General features: G+C 37.3%; 1 long non-coding RNA gene across 1 annotated transcript; it reads right to left on the reverse strand.

Annotated features, from left to right (window-relative positions):
- Nucleotides 1-2,045: 2,045 nt before the first annotated feature.
- Nucleotides 2,046-3,078, reverse strand: LOC106134114 (uncharacterized). The gene is made up of 2 exons (XR_001228589.2): nucleotides 2,847-3,078; nucleotides 2,046-2,355 (listed from the first exon to the last, which is right to left on the reverse strand). It is a non-coding gene; the product is annotated as an uncharacterized LOC106134114 (long non-coding RNA).
- Between the last annotated feature and the right edge of the window lie 4,491 nt (nucleotides 3,079-7,569).

A 7,569-nucleotide genomic window follows, 5' to 3' on the forward strand; every position in this document is an offset into this window, starting at 1 on the left:
CTCCGGGATAAAAAGTAGCCTACCTATATGTTATTCTGGGTCCTACCTACATAATAAATTTCATCGTAATCGGTTCAACAAACAAACAACCATACTGACATCCTGATATACTCACAAACTTTCGCATTTATAATATTATTAGCGACCCACCCCGGCTTCGCACGGGTGCAATGCTGATACTAAATACACTAAAGAAGTCGGCCAGTACCCGCAAGCGCTACTTCCTGTAATTTTAAATCTGTAATATCTTCGAAAATATTCATTGAAATCTTGTGCTGCAATCCAAGAGACCATATAGATATAACAATGCACATATATAAGCTATTTAATTGGATAAGGAATAATGCTGTATTGGTTAAAATCGCTTCAAAATTTGCCATTACTGGTCGTAAAAAGTAAATGACAAAAAAAATGTTATTGTGGGATATCCATGAGAGATAGACATATATCTACCTATTACCTGTACCTATTTTCTGTAGACCTTTTCAATGCGTACAAATAATTAGAACATTATTTTGATAAATCTCGTAGGGTTCAGCCTGCGTTTGCAAAAATAACAGTATTTTTCCACTATTTAATGAATGTTATTATACATATAAACCTTCCTCTTGAATCACTCTATCTATTGAAAAAAAAACCGTATCTGAATCCGGTGCGTGGTTTTAAAGATTTAAGCATACAAAGGGACATAGGGACAGAGAAAGCGACTATGTTTTATACTATGTAGTGATTAGGATAGCAGGATAGGATTCAAGGTCAACGGGTACAAAACTGACGAGCTTGCATGAGGAGTGCATTGAATGTGGATGACGGCAAAGAAGTATGCAGTACAAAGATGAAGACTTTGTGTGACCATACGGCACATACTATAGAATAAACACTGGGAGAAATCTAAGTTGTTCCCTAACGTTACAACTGACATTTAAATATCATTTGCATTCGCCACTGTCCACTGATAAAAAATGAACTAAGAAGATACAGAATATTGTTATATTACTTACATGCAATAGCAGTCTTATCGCAATAAAAAAAATATCGATATCGGAAGACAGTTAATATGCCGACATACTTCTCAGCATTCATGGCTAGGAGTGCGTAAGCCTCAACCACTGTAATTAAATAGGTACTGATACAATTTAATACTGATCACATACGACATCGGCCTCACAAACTTATTGCCATGGATGTTGTGAAGGCAACTAAGGGATAGGCTCATCAACTTGGGATTCCTCTTTTAGGGGACGGGCTAGTATAGTATATAGAACTTAAGTTATGTTTTCCATTTAGACAATGGGCTACTTGTTAATGCTAATGGGGACTTGTCACTTTTCGAATAAATAAATAAAATAAATAAATATATAAGGGACAAATTACACAAATTGAGTTAGCCTCGAAGTAAGTTCGAGACTTGTGTTACGAGATACTAACTCAACGATACTATATTTTATAATAAATACTTATATAGATAAATATCCAAGACCCAGGCCAATCAGAGAAAGTTCGTTTCTCATCATGCCCTGGCCGGGATTCGAACCCGGGACCTCCGGTGTCACAGACAAGCGCACTACCGCTGCGCCACAGAGGCCGTCAAGAATATCTATTTCATCATTAGCCATGCAGCTGATCGAGGCCTTTCACAGTTTTAGTCTACCAACCGTTGTAGACCAACTGTATTGTATACTCAAAAAGCCGAAAGACTCAACTCATACGTGCACATGGGATAAAAAAAATCCATCGAGCTGGGTCTCACGTCTGGGAAAACACGTACTAATAAAAATTCCTTTTCTCACTTTAGATTATATCTGCGTCGCCCGCGCAGAACTGTTGGTTCAATAGTTGTCAGCGTGTTACCTATCTCATTAGTGATCTAGGTTCGATTCACAACTATATTATATAGGTACAAATTTATTTAGTGCTTGGTAAATAAATATTTTTTGTATGCATTGACAAAAAAATTTTTGCCAATTATCGGATGTCATTTGAATAATTGGTCGGTAATATATCGTACTGAAAGAATAATTAGTTAGAAAAATAAATTGTTAAGATTAGACCCAATTCATTTATTTTTCTCAATAAAATAGGTAAAACTTAGGCACTCCAACAAAGTTCCATTTTACTTTTTAATTGCCAACACCATAGTTCCGGAGCTTCCAGTTCCTGTCGGGTTGCCCGCGCCCGGGAAGCAGCCGCCGGGGGCCCCGCCGCCGTGGCGCACGCCAGGGACTAATTCGGTGGACTTGGCGATCGCCTTGTTCCCTCCTTCAATGTCCCCGACGGTGTAGTGAATTGCTGCCTTCGCAGCTCTTACTACAGGAGTCGAATCCAGGAGGTTAGATATAAAATTCATTGTATTATCTGAAAAAAAAATATATTTAGGTAAATACTCCGTGTGGCGTATAGATATCACGTCGGGTAACGGAAGGAGAAAAGAGTAGAGAAATAATCAAATTTGAAATACTATATTATGGAAATAAAATAAAAATATTGGACAACAAAAATTATATCCGACATTTTTTCTTAACTCTCAAAACCATGACAACCGTTGCTATGGCGTACATAAAGAAGGTTGCCCACACTCCGTATGGTTGCGAAGGTTTGACTGGAGTCGCTTCGTGTGAAAACCTGACTTACTCCAGTTGACAGTCCAGTCATTGGCTTATCCTGCTCCAGATCAGTAAAAATGCAGTCGGGACTAACGACTAAACTAAATATACCTACTCACTTTAACTACCTTCCTACTTATCTCTAGTGGATGCAACTCGGATGCCCAATTTATTTTAACACAAAAGAGCATTATATTTTATAACGATGTTCTTACACACATTATTATTATGAAGGACACTTACTTGTTTACTGAGTTTACCAAAATAGCACAAAAAATATGTTCATGGAGTTACGTGTCTTTTAGAGAGTACCGCTGGGAATAATATATCAGTAGCGGCACACGAACATTGTTTATATACCTTCTAATGCGGGGGTTCCGAACTGAATGGCCAGTAGTGTTGCTGGCAGCAGAGGAGAATAAAATCCCCAAAATTTGGGAGAATTTTGTGGAGACTGGCACAAAATATAACATCGTGATCAAAGTATCCGGTCTTTCCATTTACCAAAGTTTGAATTATTACCTTAATAAATACTAAAAACAATACTCGTATCAAATGTCTCCTTCGTGAAGCCGCGGAGAATAGCAACACCGACGGCGACCTGCGCGGGAAGTTTGTATTTATTTTAACTTTAAAATCATACATCTGAGTATCCTATCAATATTTCACGTGATTCATTCCGATGGGTAAATTCCGTAAATGATTTGGATGAAATATAACGTGAATACAGTTTATAGGTACCACATCATAAAGACAAAAGATTTTATATGTATTGTTAGCCGCAAGAAATCAATCGGTTCAAGACATCATTATTTTTCACTCATACATACATATAATCACTTCAATATCCCTTGCGGGGTTGACAGAGCCAGCAATCGTGAAAGACCAATTGGACACGTTCAGTTGTTAGGCTTAATGATAGAATTAGTGCAGTTTGTTACCGCTTCTTCTGCACTGACGCCTTGGAAGCGGCAGTAAACTTAGTTTTTAAGTAATTTATTTGACGTCAACCAAGTTGTTAAACCACACGACAATTATTAAGCGATATAATAATATCCTATAATAATGAATAAAAATTTTGAATTTGAATTTGAATTTGAATTGTGATTCCAATAGTGATAGGTTGCTAGCCCATCGCCTAAGAGAAGAATCCCAAGTTTGTAAGCCCATCCCTTAGTCGCCTTTTACGACATCCATGGGAAAGAGATGGAGTGGTCTTATTCTTTTTGAAATTGTTGCCTGGAACCCACGGCACTTTCACTCGGACTTGAGAAATACTAAAAAACATACCAGATTTATGATGTTTTATTACTAGGGCTAGGCCTTTTAGGCCTTTCTTGTTTCTTCTTCAAGGGACAAGAGCCACTTACTTTAAACAATACTTGGAGACTTTCTAATTTTTGATGTTTTATTAGGTACTTAAAACTGGGATTGTATCTTCTTAGACTTGCCTGCATGGGCTAGTATCTTTTGCCTCCTCAATAAAACGAGCGAATGAACCAGAATAAAAAAAGACATTTTTTTTTTGTGATAAGGTTTAAAGTTTATGTGAAGTTTATAATGTTTGCTGATGATTAAATAGTTTAAAATAAATTTTAATCTTCTAACAATTCAGAAGTGCGATTATAATTCACGATCACAGAGGATAATAATGTACTTTCATTGGTGAAAAATCATAATTATAAGCTTGTTTTCGCACGTATGGATGTGTGTATTTATCCTTTTAAAAATTTTGTATATTTGAAAAGTACTTCGGTACTTAACGGACAAGTTGCGAAATGTCGTTTTACGTTGTTGGTGAAAACATTTAGCTTTGGGATTGCTGGACACACCGTCGATCAGCCCAACGGTCAAGGAATGCACTGCGCGAGTAGTACAGCGACACCTCAGCTCTACACCTGCATCTTGGCTTTTGTTCCTGCTTGTTGGTGAGCTGCATTTACTTTTTTTTCTATCAGTACATTGACAGTCAAGTGTTGAAGTGAGCGTTAATACTGTGTAAAGATACACTTGATGACTATCTGTGTAAACAGGTACATTTGGTGACTCTTTATAAACAGCTTTAACTTTATATAATTATAATATTTGGAACTTCTTTGGTCAGAGTGTCGGAAAGGGTGCGCACTTCTTTGGGACTGGGGAAAATTTCGCACTATTAATTAAATTAAATATTTTTTGCCCTATTAAGTCCTATTTTTTATGATGCCAGGGCTTAGGTATGACCAAAAGCATACCTTAAGGTCATATGAACTTTTGCGCTGCATGCGATATTTTCGGAGTATACCCTAACCATTTCTTTCTTTCTTTTCTTACTTTCAAACTTAATTTCTTCTTAATTCAGATGTGTGAGCAAATTAAAAAAACTTTTTATTGCAATTAGTGAAAGTACATACACTTAAATATATTGACTATTTCTTGTGAAAATTTTGGTAGGTTTTAAAGATATGAAGGTCATTCAAAACATAAGAAATGTAGTCTTAGCAGTTTTAGCTTAAGTTCTGCTTCATATGACAGAGCCAAGAAATAGTATAAAAGAAATTAAGTGGATAAGGAACAATGTGTAATTGCTTTGGAGGGTTTATACCTATACATATACAGACAGATAAAAATTCTAAAAATAGTCACGTTACCTACCTAGTTCCTAGATAGTCCTTAAGTGAATCCTCATTTACATTTTTCTTTAATACCTATCTCCCATGTAAGTACAAAGTTCAGACATAGGACCTACCTAATTAGGTAGCAGATATACCTAATCATAGTATGATTGAGTTGAAGTGCCTTCTTTATAACACAAGTTAAACTTAGTTTAGGGCTAGCACAATCTGTAATTGTTAAATATATTTATTTATGAATCCAATTTCTTTGGTCTTTAGAATAAATTAATATTGGATTACGATATGAGTACTGACACATGTGTAGCTAGTCTGCACTCACACAGGTATCTCTTGTTGCTGAGAATAGCTGCTGTTTACACACGCCCGCCTACTGACGGCGCTCGCGGAATCCCCCAAACATGTTTTCTGTGGCTCGTGTGCGTTATCAATTGACTGTAACAGATAAGGAATACCAAACCACTTGTGATTTAATTAAATAATACAATACAAATTATCTTTACTGCCCATAAAATTTTCATAAAATTGTCCTGTGTGGTTCTTCATCAATAGAAAAAAAAATAGGACTACTCCAATTATTTGCTATGCATGTCATAAAAGGCAACTAAGGGAAAGGCTTATAAACTTGGAAATCTTTTAGGCGATGAGCTTACAACCTGTCACTATTTGAATCTTAATTCTATCATTAAGCCAAATAGCTGAAAGTGGCCTATCAGTCTTTTCAAAACTGTTGGCTCTGCCTACCCCGCAAGGGATATAGACGTGCTTTTAAGTATGTATGTAGTAGAAACATTCATGAAAAAAAACCTATTTTGAGCAAATGCACATTAATCGCTAAGCAGTCTGTGCCAGCTGACTTTTATATATTGTTTTAACCTTTATATATTGTTGTAAAAATATATTGTTTCATGAAGGGTATGCCGATTGATATGACTCAAAGGCCACGCTGAGCTGGATTACGTAATCACATTTTTAGACTCATGGTCAAAGATTTTGTTCCAGGACCCAGAGGACTGGAAATACGTGGCGATGGTTCTAGACCGGCTGTTCCTGTGGATCTTCACGCTGGCGGCGGTGGTGGGGTCGGCCGGCATCATGCTGCAGCCCGACCCTGGCCCGCATCCGACGAGGCGATGCGACCTATCCATATATTGAGTCAAGATACTCTTTATTGTGTAATTTTACTATATTGTAAATAATATACAGACTATACTTTTTACGACGAGCGATGCTATTAAGAATGAGTCGAATTTCTTTTGATAAAGACGAAATAAATCGATTGTTTATATCACCGGCTTTTCTTTTTAATTTATATTTATGTAAATACAAAAACTATTAAACAGCTTTCACTTGAGTCGCAAGCATATTTAGTATCCATAAACCTTTTCACTCTTTTCGGTAAAAGACGTATGTATGTATGTCAAAAATAAAAATATTATTTTGTTGACATAAATACATACTTACGTCACGTCTATATCCCTTGCGGGGTAAACAGACTCCAAAGTCATGAAAAACAGAAAGGCCACGTTCAGCTGTTTGAATCAATGATAGAACTGAGATTCAAATACGAGTAGTTACAAGTTGTTTTTGTAATAGTGCCGTGTGGTTCCCGGCACTATTACAAAAAAGAATAGGACCACTCCATCTCTTTCCCATGGATGTCGTAAAAGGCGATTAAGGGATAGGCTTATAAACTTAGGATTCCTCTTTTAGGCGATGGGCTAGCAACCTGTCACTATTTGAATCTCGGTTCTATCATTAAGCCAAATAGCTGAACGTGGCCATTCAGTCTTTTCAAGACTGTTGGCTCTGTCTACCCCGCAAGGGATATAGACGTGACCATATGTATGTATGTATGTATGTATGTAGTTACAAGTTGCTAGCCCATCTCATGTACATCATCATCCTGGAACATCTTCAAACAATTTACGTAATTTAATTTAAAAAATTACGTATTTAAGCACACTGAAGTCTGAAGGCAAACAAATTGACAAAACAAATAGTTCACGACCACTGATTACTAGATGGCACTGTGATCAAAGTAACATGCGGTGTGGTTTCACGTTCAATAGAATCTAAAGAAACAAAATTTCCCGGGTGGGCGGGTTAGGTTGAAGGCGGGTTAGGTTGAAGGCGGGTTAGGTTGAAGGCGGGTTAGGTTGAAGGCGGGTTAGGTTGAAGGCGGGTTAGGTTGAAGGCGGGTTAGGTTGAAGGCGGGTTAGGTTGAAGGCGGGTTAGGTTGAAGGCGGGTTAGGTTGAAGGCGGGTTAGGTTGAAGGCGGGTTAGGTTGAAGGCGGGTTAGGTTGAAGGCGGGTTAGGTTGAAGGCGGGTTAGGTTGAAGGCGGGTTAGGTTG

Source organism: Amyelois transitella, chromosome 8 (genome assembly GCF_032362555.1).
Source record: "Amyelois transitella isolate CPQ chromosome 8, ilAmyTran1.1, whole genome shotgun sequence".
NCBI classification, from domain to species: domain Eukaryota; kingdom Metazoa; phylum Arthropoda; class Insecta; order Lepidoptera; family Pyralidae; genus Amyelois; species Amyelois transitella.